The sequence below is a fragment of the Populus nigra genome, chromosome 1 (assembly GCF_951802175.1).
Source record: "Populus nigra chromosome 1, ddPopNigr1.1, whole genome shotgun sequence".
NCBI lineage: Eukaryota > Viridiplantae > Streptophyta > Magnoliopsida > Malpighiales > Salicaceae > Populus > Populus nigra.
Window position 1 is genome coordinate 8,897,358 of NC_084852.1, and position 16,693 is coordinate 8,914,050.

Genomic DNA, 16,693 nt, shown 5'->3' on the forward strand with positions numbered 1-16,693 from the left:
AGACCGAGAGAAGAGAGGGAAGGGAAGAAAAGAAAAAAAAGAAGAAGACCGAACCATAGGAAAAAGAAGGGGAAAGTTGGAAACGGGTAAAAAATTGAAAAAAAAGGAGCACCGCCGGACGTTCGGAGCAGCCGCAGCGCCGCTGGACACCGCCACCGGCCTCCACCGCAGCATCAGCAACGCGGCCGCCTCCTCCTCCAGGTAACCCTTCTTCTCTTTCATTTCCTGCATTCTTTTTTTCTTTCTTTCACTGCATGCAGAACGACTAGCGTTCTGCATGCAGAGGTGGGGGGAAAATAATTCCCCCCGCCCGTTTTGGGTTGCTGGGCCAGGCGGATCCTGGCCCAGCCCTGCCTTCTGGGCCGGGCCTGGCCCAGAAGGCAGCATTAGTATTTTTGGGCCGATGTCGGCCCAATCCATTTTTTTGGGCCGAAATCGGCCCAAACACCATTAGGGCTGAATCCGGCCCAGCCCAGTTGGTTGGGCCGGCCCAGCCCGGTTTAATATAATATATATTATATTATATATTATATTTTATATTATATATATATATAAATAAAAAAAAGGATTTGAGAAAATTCTGCAAAAATTATTAAAAAATATGTTTCTTTTTTCTGTAATTTTATTATTGTATTTTGACCAATGTTGGCTTGTATTTTTATACTGTAAAGATACAAATCCGGTATTAAAATACCCGGTTTTCGTCAAAGCGTCAAAGATTTTCAAAAAAAAAAAATGTCTTTTGCTTTCTAAAAAATTTCCTAAATATCTTTAAAAATATTTGTGATTTTTCTACATATTTTCACCAAAATGGATTAATATTTGGTTATATTTTTGTACTGTAAGAATACAAACCCGGTATTAAAGTACCCGATTTGCGTCAAAACAAAAAAATATACATAATTAAAAAATGTTTTGTTTTAAAATACGGCCTAGTCTCTCCAATATATATATATATAAATATTACAACATCATATTTTTCATACAACAAAGAAAATTTTAAAATGATATATGTATTAGCATGCATTTTGGCTTTAATAACAAGTTTATTCAAGCCATGAGAACTAGGCCAATATTTCAAAAATTCTAAAAAAATCTTTTTGTTTTATTTTTTAGATATGGGATTATGAATTTATACACAAAACTTTTTCCTGATATTAAATATGTTTTTTTATCATAGACATTAGCATGGTTAGGTTTTACCCGATAAGATAAGGACCTCCTTATTGAGGAGGACTTTTCTTGAACCATAGATGGACCAACAACTAGGAAACACAACGGGACCTTGATTTTATCAGACAAACAAACAAAGCAGCTTACCTTAGGTAGGGCGTATTTGGGGTGCTAAAACCTTCCCTTTACGCAACCAGTCCCCGTGCCCGATCTCTGAGACCAGTTAGGGTTCCTAGTGACCAAAATACTAGGTGGCGACTCCCACACCATTTTTTTATTAAGAGACAAAGAACTCCTTGTCTCTCCATATTTACCAGATAGATATATCCATCCCCCTATACACACCATGAGGGTGGACGATCGCCGCGACGTCGCGCACCCCGCGACAGAATGGCGACTCCACTGGGGACAAAGTGGACTAAGCTTTGTTTTTTTTGTCTGATTTATTTGTGTCTTCATGCGTTATTGTTAATTTACCTTTCCTTTGGTTATTTGCTTATATGCTTTAAATATTTTTACGCAATATTGTTCATACATTTGTATAGAACTGTTTCATGCATTTGTATAGAACTGTCACATGCATCACATATTTTGATTATTGAGAGCACACACAAACTTTAAGTTAAGTGGGGGACTAGCAGCTTACCTTACGACTTTTAGTCAAGGTTTAAGTTTGTGTAAACCCCAACTCTTCGCTGAGTGCTTAGACTGGTAATGGTTGGTACATGTGCCATCTCATTGCCTACAAGCCCCCATATTGCCTCCACGAGGGCAATCACTGGGACAGCAAAAGACCCTTTTTAGAGACTGAATAGCCAACCTACCCTCGTCAAAGCAAAAAAAAAAATTTAGAACTGACTATAGGGTGTATGCTCCACAAAATACATTTTGCATAAAACCATCTAAACCATAAAGCATTTGGTTTTCAGGTCTTTTGAAACGAAAAGATGGCCATCATTACCAAATTTTCTACTGTGGAATATGGGCAGAATTCTGAATTGTCACAACTATCAGAAGGAAACTGCTCTAGATATGATGCAAGGAAGCTTCCAGTAGTCAAAGATCTGAATTGCATAACATATGAGATGAAGAAAATATTAGGCCATAGTCAGAACATTGATGAGGCAGCATTTTTTGGGAAGTATGGGCGATTGTTAGAAATTGCAAGGATAGAAGTATTGAACCCAGCAATCAAAGCCTTGATTAATTTTTGGGATCCCGATTACAGATGTTTTTCCTTTGGAAATGTGGATTTATGTCCCACTATAGAGGAGTATGGAATGTTGATGGAGTTTCCCAAACACCTACACCGGGTTTACTTTCCTTTGAGAAATGACAAGGTGATTCCTGAATTGTCGAAATTATTGAAGATTCCACATCTGAGCAGATTTTTAGAGAAGAATGGCAGCGGTTTAAAGTGGAAATTTTTGGAAGTTGAATTAGAAAGGAAAAAAGAACAATACGACTCAGTGCTGGAAAGAGACAGGTTAATCGCTCTGGGGATCTATGGTCTTGTGTTGTTTCCAAGCTTAAAAGGGGTTATAAGTCTAGAAGCTGCTGCTGCATTCGTGGAATATGAAAATACTCATGTCAACCCTACAACTGCCATATTAGCTGAGACTTTGCTGACCCTCAACCATTTTAGAAAGACAGGGAAAGGCGCAGTAAGATGTTGTACTCAGTTATTATACATCTGGATGGTGAGCCATGTTGAAACCAAGAAGCCGATCTTTAATAATTTTTGGTGGTTTAACCAAAAACCCTTGAAGATAGTGGAGGAAGAAGAATGGGGAATCCTGGGTGATCAAGGTTGGATGGAAAAACTGCAAGAGTTACCTAGTAGCAGCTTTAGTTGGAAGGCCCCTTGGGTTAAATCAGTTGATGTCATAGTAAGTTGTGGACAAAAATGTTGGGTACCTTTAATTGGGATCACAGGTTATGTCAGCTACGCTCCGGCTCTAGTGATAAGACAGTTAGGTGGCATACAACACATCCCAAGAACTGTGGGACTTGCTGAATTTTTTGGGTTTTTCAAGGATCAATCCGCGAGAGAAGTTCTTGAAACCATCAAACAAGATTGGTGCCATTTGACTATGATTCAAAAGGAGTCAGAAAGTTTGAGAGACCCGAGCTCAAGTGAAGGATATGAAAGGTGGAGGAATTTGACCCCGATTGCCGCTCCGAAAAAGCCATGTCCAGAAGATGGGTCTTCACGAATGGAAGAAGGGACATTGAAAAGAAAAAAGGTCAGTAATGAGGAAGACCTTATGGAGCAATTAGAAAGGCTCCAAATAGAATTGGGAAAGAGCAAGGGAGATAAAGCAGCATTAGAAAGGATGATGATGGAAGGAGATAAAAGCAGAGTGTTTCTAAACGAACAGCTCGAATCCAGAGATGCGAAAATAGGGGTGTTGGAGTTGCAATTGAGCAAAAGAAAGGCTGTAATAGAAGAATCTGAGAAAGAAAAAGGAAAACTGATTTTAGATTGGATGCAAAGTAGCTCTGAATTGGAAGCATTGAAAGCCGACTTCAACGGATATCAAGAGAATGTTGAGGACAAATTCTTGCATGTTCAAGCGGAGTTGTTGGACCGAATTGAGAAGTATGATGAGTTAAACAAGAAATACGTGATGAGAGAGAGTCACCTAGCTGAATTACAAGAGTTCGGAAGAAAGGGGAATGAAGAGGAGGTTTTGAAGGCAGATTTGGCAGCTAAGAAAATTGAAATTAGAACGCTGAAGATTAAGTTTGACAAAGAACGAGAAAAGGTGAAACAGTTGACCAAAAAGTTGGAAGTTTCAGAAAAACATAAAGAACAGATCGACACCAACAACCATACCTTGAATCGTAACAACATGTTGCTTATAGAGAAGATGGCCAAAGTAGATGAGCAAATGGATGAAGCTGCCATTCACGCACGGATTATTAGAGCCAATGCTCGAAGGGTAGGAAGGGACATTTTTCGTTATCGACGAAGCTTGGCTGAGACGGACACCTTCTTAGAGAAAATTGAGAATCGAGGTCTCGCTTTTCTACCAGTGGCTAGAGATATGAATGAAGAGGAAGATTGATGTATTTTTATTTTTTATTTTGTACCATCTTTTTAAGAGATGTATTAGCCAATATTAATGAAAAGGGGCTTTGACCCATCTTTTATAAAAAAATATAAGCCTACCAAAGCAGCAGCTTGAGCAGAAATTACTCCTGATAAGGAATGCGACAAAAAGAGTCCATGCCCATTATACAAGAGGAATGTTGGCCATCGATCGTTTTTTTGAAAAAAAAAAAAAAAAAAAACTCATATGCATTCATACATTGTTTCTTTATCATACATTCATTTACATTTCTCCATACATCCCAGACCGTGAAACATAGGTCCCACATCCAAAATCCACAACACCCGGTCTCGAGCAAGAATGGAGAACGAAGAGAGAGCTCACTTAGAGTCACATTATCAGACCGAGTTGGAGTCCGTAAAGAATGAAGTTTCTCGGCTAACCGACTTACTGGAGCAACTTCTAAGAGCTAAGAATGGGGAGGGAACATCAGCACAACAGCTTGAAGGAGTACCAGCAGTTCACATTCCTCAAACATCTCAAAATCAGGGGGCAAACTCGGCCAATGGGCAGCAGTTTGTACCTATTACTCCTATTCTACCAACTCATGCTCCAGTCACTGTTGACTTAACAGCGGAAGGAACCCCAGATAATAGGTCTCCCAGTCTGATGGACCAGAACAAGTTATTTGCTTTGGAAGAAAGATTAAGGGCAGTTGAGGGTAATGATTGGTTTGACCCTATGCGAGCAGCTGAAGTGTGTCTGGTACCAAACATCGTGGTACCAAAAGATTTCAGGATACCAGAGTTCATTAAGTACACTGGTTTGGAATGTCCAAACACCCACCTTCGTTCCTACTGCAATAAAATGGCAGAAGTGATCCGCGATGATAAGCTGCTAATCTATTTCTTTCAGGATAGTCTCTCAGGGTCCGCATTGAGTTGGTACATGAGGTTGGATAGTGTCAAGATCAAAAGCTGGAGAGACTTGGTGGAGGCTTTCCTCAAACAGTACAAGTTCAACATGGAAATCGCTCCTGATCGAACAAGTCTAATGGCAATGGAGAAAAGGAGCCAGGAGTCGGTAAGGGCTTATGCGCAAAGATGGAGGGATGAGGCCATGCATGTCCAACCCCCTTTGATAGAAACAGAAATGGTGAGCTTGTTTGCCAATACCTTCAAGGCACCTTATTATGAGCACCTAATGGGTAGCTCCTCTCAACATTTTTATGATGCGGTACGTATAGCTGAGAGGATAGAACAAGGGATTAAAGCTGGGCGAATAGCAATGCCAGTAGAAAAGAAGGGTTTTATTGGAAGAAAGAGGGAAGGTGATATTAACCACTTGGAAGGCGGGTATAGGGGCAAGAAAGTAGATTCCCACAATCCACAAGTACCTACCTCTCAATTCTCACACATGAACTTTAACCAACCTTTTTCCCCCAATCGAACAAATAACCAGTCAAACAACCAAAATCACTACCAAAGACCCTATATAAGATACCCTTCAGAACAACTACCGCCACTACCCATGCCTTTGAAGGACATGTACGCCAAACTATTGAGCATTGGGCACATCGCTCCTATCCCTACACTACCATTACAACCACCATTCCCAATTTGGTACAAGCCCGAGTTGACTTGTGAGTATCATGCGGGTAATCCCGGGCATGGGATTGAAACCTGTTACGCTTTCAAGAAAAGATTGTTGGAGCTTATTAAGATAGGATGGGTATCCTTTGAAGACAAGCCCAATATTAATTCAAACCCGTTGCCTAAACATGGCTCAAGCAGTAGTGGAATAGGCATGATAGAGGTGGGAAATCAATGCAAGATGTTGAAGGTGTCTATGGAAAAGATGTACGACATGTTAATACGATCAGGATTTCTAGAGGCGAATGTGGGAAGCCATCCGGCGGGAGATGATTATTGTGAGTTCCATGGAAGAGATGGACACCATATTGAAGATTGCATCGAGTTTCGTGAAAAGATTGCAAAAATGTTAAAAATGGGGCAATTGAGAGTTGAACCCATGGAGAGCAGGGGTGAGGTGAGCATGATGGAAGGTCAGGATGAGATGACAGGAGTATGCAGGATCCAACAAACGGCTAATGGGCCCCCAAGGCTAATCTTGGTTAAACCATCCTACACAAAAGGGAATCACAATGCCATGCCCTATAATTATGGTTATACCTCCAACATTCGAGCCCCTCTTCCTTTGTTCCAAACTGAGATAAGTGGTTTGACCAGGAGTGGTCGTTGCTTTACGCCCGAGGATTTGAGGAAGGCAAAGGGCAAAGAAGTGGTAGATCTGGACAAGACACTAGAAGTTAATAAGCCGATAACGGAAGAGGAGTCGAATGAATTCCTGAAGTTGATCAAGCACAGCGAATATTGCATCGTAGATCAACTAAAGAAGACTCCAGCTAGGATCTCCCTGATGTCCTTGATACTCAGCTCTGAGCCGCATCGAAATGCCTTGCAAAAGGTATTGAATGAGGCATATGTACCCCAAGACATTGAGCATAAAACCATGGAACATCTAGTAGGGAGGATCCATGCAACTAACTACCTCTACTTCACGGCTGATGAACTTGATGCTGAAGGTACCGGACATAACAAGCCCTTATACATTACGGTTAGGTGCAAGGACTGCCTCATAGGAAAAGTACTAATTGATAATGGCTCGGCCCTTAACGTGTTGCCAAAGCACATTCTGGAAAAAATGCCGATCGATGAATCCCATATAAAGCCAAGTACTATGATGGCTAAAGCGTATGATGGCTCGCCTAGGCCAATAATTGGGACTTTAGAAGTGGAGCTATATGTGGGACCACAATTGTTCCTAGTAACACTTCAGGTTATGGATATCCACCCTTCCTATAGTATGTTGTTAGGAAGACCTTGGATTCACGCAGCAGGGGCAGTAGCTTCGTCATTGCACCAATGTCTGAAGTATATCATGAACGGGATGTTGGTAACTGTCAAGGCCGAGGAGACAGTATCCATGATAAAGAATGTGGTTGTGCCTTTTATCGAAGCAGATGATTGCAAGGATAACAATATCCATGCCTTTGAGATTGTGAACACTGACTGGGTGCCGGAGAACACAGTGCTAAGAAGGCCAAGGATCTCAGAAGCAGCAAGGATGGCAAGTCTATGCTTTTTGGACCGCGGGATCCCATTTCAGTATAACCTCATTATCGGGATACCAGAAGGGGTTAGTCCGACAATGATGAAAAATACTGCTCAAAGATTTGGGTTAGGGTATCAACCCAGCCAAGAGGATTATCGGTGGGCTGCTGGTCGAAGAAGGGCAAGAAGGATGGCTAGAATTAAAGGAAGAGAGCCTGAGGAAGAAAAGCTAGAAATCCCTCCTCTTAGCGTGTCATTCCCAAAAGCTGCATACATAATGCAACATGATAGAGAAGCTGAAAGCCTTGATCAAGAGCTGTCAAACATGAGCATAAATACCTTGGGAGAAAACAAGGTGGAAGGAGATAACAAGAAGGCAGTAGCAAGAAAGGGAGATGAAGCACTCCCACAACTAACGGTCTACACCATAGAAGACGTCTCCGCCAAGACCTTTGTGCGCAAGTTGGCTCCGGACGAGAAGTTTCAAAACTGGGTGATCCAAGAAGCTCCAGTAGTTTTTAAAATGTAAACCCACTTTGGTTGTCTTAACATGCTTTTGTCATTGCTTTGTTTGGTTTTTTTCTCTAGTCGACAATCAAGGCTCGATTGTCAGCTAGATTTCGTGTTTGTCATGGAGCCTACCTTTTCTTCAAATAAATTATGAGATCATGCACTTTTCACAAATTGCCTTCTTTTCTTATGCATTTACACCAAACACTTCCCGCTTTCAGGAATCCTGAAAGCGGATCTCCTACAACATCACATACATTTAGCATCAAGAATAAATGGCCAAACTTGAACGAACATGTGATAGCTATGGAAGAGGAAGAGTTGGATGAAAGCAATATCAGTGAATTCACCAGGCTAGTAGAACAACAGGAACAGACTTGGAAACCTGCTGCAGAGGAACTTGAAACCATCAATGTAGGCAGTGATCAGTTCAAGAAGGAGTTAAAAATAGGTACCCTAATTACTTCTGAACAAAGGATAAAAATGATCGCCCTATTACAAGAATATTCAGATGTCTTTGCTTGGTCCTATGAAGATATGCCTGGTTTGGATACAAATATTGTAGTACACAAGATACCGTTGGAGGAAGGTTGTAAGCCAGTCAAACAGAAGCTGAGGAGGGCCCACCCGGATGTCTGGATGAAGGTCAAGACAGAACTCGAGAAGCAATGGGATGCTGGCTTTCTAGAAGTAGTTAGGTATCCACAATGGGTATCTAACATTGTTGTGGTGCCTAAGAAAGAGGGGAAGATTAGAGTGTGCGTGGATTTTCGGAATTTGAATAAAGCTAGCCCCAAGGATGATTTTCCTCTACCACACATAGATGTTTTAGTGGACAACGCTGCCCGGAGTTCGACATATTCCTTTATGGATGGTTTTTCAGGATACAACCAGATAAAAATGGCTCCAGAGGATAAGGCGAAAACAACTTTTGTCACACCTTGGGGTACATTCTGCTACAAGGTCATGCCATTTGGATTGAAGAATGCAGGAGCAACCTATCAAAGAGCAATGGTGACTTTATTCCACGACATGATGCACAAGGAAATTGAGGTGTATGTAGACGACATGATTGCCAAGTCTAAAAGGGGAGAGGATCATGTTGAAATTTTGAGGAAGTTGTTTGAGAGGTTGAGGAAATATGAACTAAGGCTTAATCCTGCAAAATGTTCATTCGGAGTTAAGTCGGGCAAGCTGTTAGGATTTGTGGTAAGTGACAGAGGAATAGAGGTGGATCCAGATAAAGTAAGGGCCATCCAAGCCATGTCATCACCCAAGACGGAGAAAGAAGTAAGAGGATTCTTGGGAAGGTTAAACTACATTGCTCGGTTTATAGCTCAGCTAACAACAACGTGTGAACCTATATTCCGACTACTAAGGAAAAAGAATCCTGGAACCTGGAATGAGGAGTGTGAGGAGGCATTCAATAAAATCAAGCATTATTTACAAAATCCACCTTTACTAGTTCCTCCGGTATCAGGAAAGCCTTTAGAATTATATCTCACAGTAACTGAAGCAGCCATGGGATGTGTATTAGGACAGCATGATGAAACTGGAAGGAAGGAAAGAGCCATTTATTACTTAAGCAAGAAATTCACTGAATGTGAGTCTAGATACACGGAGATAGAAAGGCTTTGTTGTGCATTGGTGTGGGCAGCAAAGAGGTTGCGACATTATATGTTATACTATACCACTTGGTTAATTTCAAAAGTGGATCCTCTGAGGTATATTTGCAACAAGCCCTTTCTCTCAAGTCGAATTGCAAGGTGGCAAGTTTTATTGGCCGATAATGCTGTTGAAGACTACGAACCTTTGGATTTTGACTTCCCTGATGAAGATATATTGTCAATAGAGAAAGAAGAAGAGAAGACAGATTGGTGGATGATGTTTTTTGACGGTGCAGTGAATGTATATGGTAATGGGGCCGGTGCAGTAATAATCTCTCCCGATAAGAAACAGTATCCAGTTTCGGTTAAACTGCATTTCGAGTGCACCAACAATACAGCTGAGTATGAAGCTTGTATCCTCGGTTTAGAAGCAGCATTAGAGTTGAAGATAAAGAAGATAGATGTATATGGAGATTCAATGTTGATTATTTGTCAGGTTAAAGGGGAATGGCAAACCAAGGAGGAAAAGTTGAGGCCGTACCAGGAATACCTATCCATGTTAGCAAAGGAATTTGAAGAAATTAGATTCACCCATTTGGGAAGGGAAGGGAACCATTTTGCGGATGCTTTGGCCACGTTAGCTGCTATGACTACCATTGATCTCAAATGCAAGGTACAACCGGTACACATTGACATTAGAAACGACCCAGCTCATTGTTGCTTAGTTGAAGGGGAGATGGACGGACAACCTTGGTATTATGATATCAAGAACCTTGTGCAAAATCATGAATATCCGGTGGGAGCTTCCAAAACGGATAAGAAAACCTTGAGAAGGTTGGCTATAGACTTCTATTTAGATGGAGAGATTTTGTACAAAAGATCATTTGATGGAACCCTGTTAAGGTGTTTGAATGAGGAAGATGCTAGAAAGGCATTACGGGAGGTCCATGAGGGGATTTGCTCAACCCATGCTAGCGGACATATGATAGCAAGGAAAATCCAAAGGGCTGGTTATTTCTGGATGACACTAGAGAAAGACTGTATCGACTATGTCAGGAAATGTCATAAATGTCAAGTTTACAGTGACAAGGTCAGTATGCCGCCAGCTCCTCTATTTAATCTAATATCCCCTTGGCCATTTGCAATGTGGGGAATCGACGTGATCGGTCCTGTTAACCCAAAAGCTAGCAATGGTCATAGATTCATCCTCGTAGCTATTGACTACTTCACAAAGTGGGTGGAAGCCAGTTCATATGCCCACGTAACACAGAACGTAGTGAAAAGGTTTATAGAGAAGGACTTGATTTGTCGATACGGTCCTCCGGAAAAGATAGTGACAGACAATGCACAGAATTTCAATGGCAAAATGATAGCAGAGTTGTGTGCCAAATGGAAAATCAAGCATTCGAATTCTTCACCATACCGACCAAAGATGAATGGAGCAGTAGAAGCCGCCAACAAGAACATCAAGAAGATTATTCAGAAAATGGTAGTCACGTATAGAGATTGGCATGAGATGCTGTCATTTGCTCTTCATGCATACCGCACTACAGTCAGGACCTCGACGGGGACTACCCCATATTCTCTGGTGTACGGTATGGAGGCAGTGATGCCTTTGGAAGTGGAGATCCCGTCGTTAAGAGTGTTGATAGATTCAGAATTAGAGGAGGCCGAGTGGGCCAAAGTAAGATATGAGCAACTAAACTTGATCAGCGAAAAGAGGATAGCTGCAATATGTCATCACCAACTTTACCAGAAACGAATGGCCAAGGCATATGATAAAAAGGTTAGACCGCGGTTGTTTCAAGAAGGGGATCTAGTACTGAAGAAAATATTGTCGTTACCTGGAGACGATCAAAGCAAATGGGCACCAAATTATGAGGGTCCTTACGTAGTAAAGAAGGCATTCTCAGGAGGAGCGCTGAAGTTGGCTAGAATGGATGGAGAAGACCTAGCTCGACCTGTGAATTCTGACTCTGTAAAAAGATATTATGCTTGATGTAGGCTCCTAAATCAATAAAGCAAAGTTTGGCCATTGACTTCTTTCTCTTTTGCATTGATCTCACAACAATCATTTTTGCATTAATCCCAATAGTGCAGGTCTTGTTGTTATCACACCTAAAAAGTTTAGCATCGGCTGAACGAATTTCTTCTCCATACAAAAGCCTAGGCTATAATCACACCCCTACACTGGGGGCAATAAGAGAGGTTTTCATGAAATTTTTCCGTGTTTAAAATGTACGGAAGCCTATAGATTTGAAAACCAAGCTAAAGCATTTGACAAAAGCATGACAAAGAGGCAATGACAAGTCATACTTTTTAAGAAAAGGACTACTTGAAGAAAGTCAGAGACAACACTAGAGATGAATCCAGCATACGACGTCAAAAGCAAGCGGCCAAGGAGAACAAGAAGAAGAGGATGGGGCCTATGTTTCAAAACCAGGTACGAATGCATGCATGACATCTAATCATAAATCATTGCATATATGCTTTCTGGATCATTACAGGAGGAGTTCTTAATACATTCCAGCAAGATTGGAGACGAAGAAAGAATCATAGTGGGCGATAGCAAAGAATCACGATTTCGAACTATAGTGGATTCTGGGACAACAAGAAGAACAAGACAAAGAGAGAAAATGAAAAGTTTTGAACCCTGCCATCAGGAAGAACGACATCGACATCAGCTTTGGTAATAAGGAATCGCCAGACGGGATTCCAAGTTGTTTGAGATCGCCAGAAGGGATCTCGTATTTCGATATTTGTCAAAGGAGGTCGCCAGAAGGGACCTCGTATGTTAGCTTTGAATAAAAGGAATCGCCAGATGGGATTCCAAGATTGCAGGAGATCGCCAGAAGCGATCTTGTGTTTCGCTATTTGGAGGTCGCCAGATGGGACCTTGAAAAAAAGAAAAAAGAAAAAAAGAAAGGGAAAGATAAAAGGAATCGCCAGATGGGATTCCAAGATTGAAGGAGATCGCCAGAAGGGATCTTGTGTTTTGCTATTTGGAGGTCGCCAGATGGGACCTCGTATTTCATTTGAATAAAAGGAATCGCCAGATGGGATTCCAAGTTAAAAGAGATCGCCAGAAGGGATCTCGTGTTTCACTATTTTGAAGGTCGCCAGATGGGACCTCATTTTTGAATAAAAGGAATCGCCAGATGGGATTCCAAGTTAAAGGAGATCGCCAGAAGGGATCTCGTGTTTCGCTAATTGAGGTCGCCAGATGGGACCTCGTATTACATGTTGGTTAAAAGGAATCGCCAGATGGGATTCCAAGTTGAATAAAGGAGATCGCCAGAAGGGATCTCGCATTTCACTATTTGGAGGTCGCCAGATGGGACCCCATTTTTCGTTTGAATAAAAAGGAATCGCCAGATGGGATTCCAAGTTGAAGGAGATCGCCAGAAGGGATCTCGTGTTTCATTTATTTAGAGGTCGCCAGATGGGACCTCGTAAAAAGAAAAAAAGAAAAAAAAAAAAAAAAGGGAATCGCCAGATGGGATTCCAAGTTGATTAAAAGAGATCGCCAGAAGGGATCTCGTATTTCAATATTCGTCACAGGAGGTCGCCAGATGGGACCTCATATTTCATGTTGGTTACAAGGAATCGCCAGATGGGATTCCAAGTTGGTTAAAGAAGATCGCCAGAAGGGATCTCGTGTTTCACTATTTGGGGGTCGCCAGATGGGACCTCGTATTTTCATGTTGGTAAAAAAAAAAAAAAAAAAAAAAAAAAGAGAAGATAAATAAAGGAATCGCCAGATGGGATTCCAAGTTGAGATTGCTATAAAAGACAAGCATCAGATCAATCAAGCTTCAACCAGATCAGTTTCGGGAGTTCTGTTTTGGGGTTTATCTTTATAAAACTTACTGCGCAAAATCCCTGCTCCGTAAGCATTATAAAGAGGGGGCATCTGTTGTAACCCATTTTTGGGTCCCCCATAAAATATATATATATAAATATATATATATAGCCAAAGGAGGTTAAGAAAAAATAACAGGAGGCAGAAGCGCTCAGAAAATTATCGGAAAATTGTTCAATGAGGTTAAAAATATGAAGATTGAATTTTTGACAGTATATTATTGAAGGAGGAGAGCCCTGTGGAGAAGGAAAATTTGGATTGGAGGAGAAAAGCCCAAATTTGGATGTTTTTGGATTTAATTGGATTTTTAAATGAATTTATAGGGGATTTGATTGCAAGAAAAATTGATTTTTAAGTCAATTTGGGCTTTAATTGGAAGAAATTTAAGTTATGGGGCCAAAATATATTTTTTAGGAATTTATTAAGTCAAATCAGGGGCTTAATTGCATAAATATTGAAGTTTAAGGGCCAATTAGGGACTTAATTGAAGAAATCCGAAACCAGGGACCAAATTGAAGAAGGCGCGTAAGTATAGGGGCTGGAATTAATTGATTCAGGGGCCTAATCGAAGAAATTGGAAGTTATTTGATCAATTGAGGGCTCAATTGCATAATTCAGAGACCAAGGACCAAAGTGAAAAACGCGGCCAACTATGGGGGTGAAGACCGAAATTCGGCAGGGATGCAATTGAAGGGACAAAAGATGATTGAGGGCTGATTTGGACTTTGGCGCGTTTTGGCGTTTTGCAGGTTTTAAATGAAACGGCGCGTTTTATCCAAAACGACGCCGTTTCATCCATTCAAAAAAAAAAAAAAAAAAAAAAAAAGGAAAGGGGCAGAACGGTGTCGTTTTGAACGACACTGTTCATCTTCCTTCTTTCCCCCCCGAACATGCAGCGGGGAAGAAAAGGAAAAAGGGATGCCTTTTGTTTGAATTTTGCCGGCCACTCTCTCGCCTGGAGCCCACCGACCGGGCACAATGGCCGACCACCCACCGCGCACCACCCGCCGAACCTCGGCAGCCGCGCCCATGGCCGACCAGCCGGCTGCCCCCCCCCCATGTGAGCTGTAAAAAAGGCCATGGCTTTGGCTCTATAAAGAGGACCCGAAAAGAGAAGAAAAGGGAGGAAGAAAGGGGGAGAAAACGAAAAAAAACAGAGATAGAAAAGGGGGAAGAACCGAAAGGAGAGGGAAACCGAGAGGAGAGAAAAATATAAAAAAAATACTGAGGAAAAAACCAGAGGAAAGAAACAGACCGAGAGAAGAGAGGGAAGGGAAGAAAAGAAAAAAAAGAAGAAGACCGAACCATAGGAAAAAGAAGGGGAAAGTTGGAAACGGGTAAAAAATTGAAAAAAAAGGAGCACCGCCGGACGTTCGGAGCAGCCGCAGCGCCGCTGGACACCGCCACCGGCCTCCACCGCAGCATCAGCAACGCGGCCGCCTCCTCCTCCAGGTAACCCTTCTTCTCTTTCATTTCCTGCATTCTTTTTTTCTTTCTTTCACTGCATGCAGAACGACTAGCGTTCTGCATGCAGAGGTGGGGGGAAAATAATTCCCCCCGCCCGTTTTGGGTTGCTGGGCCAGGCGGATCCTGGCCCAGCCCTGCCTTCTGGGCCGGGCCTGGCCCAGAAGGCAGCATTAGTATTTTTGGGCCGATGTCGGCCCAATCCATTTTTTTGGGCCGAAATCGGCCCAAACACCATTAGGGCTGAATCCGGCCCAGCCCAGTTGGTTGGGCCGGCCCAGCCCGGTTTAATATAATATATATTATATTATATATTATATTTTATATTATATATATATATAAATAAAAAAAAGGATTTGAGAAAATTCTGCAAAAATTATTAAAAAATATGTTTCTTTTTTCTGTAATTTTATTATTGTATTTTGACCAATGTTGGCTTGTATTTTTATACTGTAAAGATACAAATCCGGTATTAAAATACCCGGTTTTCGTCAAAGCGTCAAAGATTTTCAAAAAAAAAAAATGTCTTTTGCTTTCTAAAAAATTTCCTAAATATCTTTAAAAATATTTGTGATTTTTCTACATATTTTCACCAAAATGGATTAATATTTGGTTATATTTTTGTACTGTAAGAATACAAACCCGGTATTAAAGTACCCGATTTGCGTCAAAACAAAAAAATATACATAATTAAAAAATGTTTTGTTTTAAAATACGGCCTAGTCTCTCCAATATATATATATATAAATATTACAACATCATATTTTTCATACAACAAAGAAAATTTTAAAATGATATATGTATTAGCATGCATTTTGGCTTTAATAACAAGTTTATTCAAGCCATGAGAACTAGGCCAATATTTCAAAAATTCTAAAAAAATCTTTTTGTTTTATTTTTTAGATATGGGATTATGAATTTATACACAAAACTTTTTCCTGATATTAAATATGTTTTTTTATCATAGACATTAGCATGGTTAGGTTTTACCCGATAAGATAAGGACCTCCTTATTGAGGAGGACTTTTCTTGAACCATAGATGGACCAACAACTAGGAAACACAACGGGACCTTGATTTTATCAGACAAACAAACAAAGCAGCTTACCTTAGGTAGGGCGTATTTGGGGTGCTAAAACCTTCCCTTTACGCAACCAGTCCCCGTGCCCGATCTCTGAGACCAGTTAGGGTTCCTAGTGACCAAAATACTAGGTGGCGACTCCCACACCATTTTTTTATTAAGAGACAAAGAACTCCTTGTCTCTCCATATTTACCAGATAGATATATCCATCCCCCTATACACACCATGAGGGTGGACGATCGCCGCGACGTCGCGCACCCCGCGATAGAATGGCGACTCCACTGGGGACAAAGTGGACTAAGCTTTGTTTTTTTTGTCTGATTTATTTGTGTCTTCATGCGTTATTGTTAATTTACCTTTCCTTTGGTTATTTGCTTATATGCTTTAAATATTTTTACGCAATATTGTTCATACATTTGTATAGAACTGTTTCATGCATTTGTATAGAACTGTCACATGCATCACATATTTTGATTATTGAGAGCACACACAAACTTTAAGTTAAGTGGGGGACTAGCAGCTTACCTTACGACTTTTAGTCAAGGTTTAAGTTTGTGTAAACCCCAACTCTTCGCTGAGTGCTTAGACTGGTAATGGTTGGTACATGTGCCATCTCATTGCCTACAAGCCCCCATATTGCCTCCACGAGGGCAATCACTGGGACAGCAAAAGACCCTTTTTAGAGACTGAATAGCCAACCTACCCTCGTCAAAGCAAAAAAAAAAATTTAGAACTGACTATAGGGTGTATGCTCCACAAAATACATTTTGCATAAAACCATCTAAACCATAAAGCATTTGGTTTTC

General features: G+C 41.0%; 2 non-coding genes across 2 annotated transcripts; both read left to right on the forward strand.

Annotated features, from left to right (window-relative positions):
* Positions 1-321: 321 nt before the first annotated feature.
* Positions 322-450, forward strand: LOC133681263 (small nucleolar RNA SNORA5). Its single transcript, XR_009836496.1, has one exon. It is a non-coding gene; the product is annotated as a small nucleolar RNA SNORA5 (small nucleolar RNA).
* Positions 451-14,914: 14,464 nt separating this feature from the next.
* On the forward strand, positions 14,915-15,043 carry LOC133681264 (small nucleolar RNA SNORA5). Its single transcript, XR_009836497.1, has one exon. It is a non-coding gene; the product is annotated as a small nucleolar RNA SNORA5 (small nucleolar RNA).
* Positions 15,044-16,693: the final 1,650 nt, after the last annotated feature.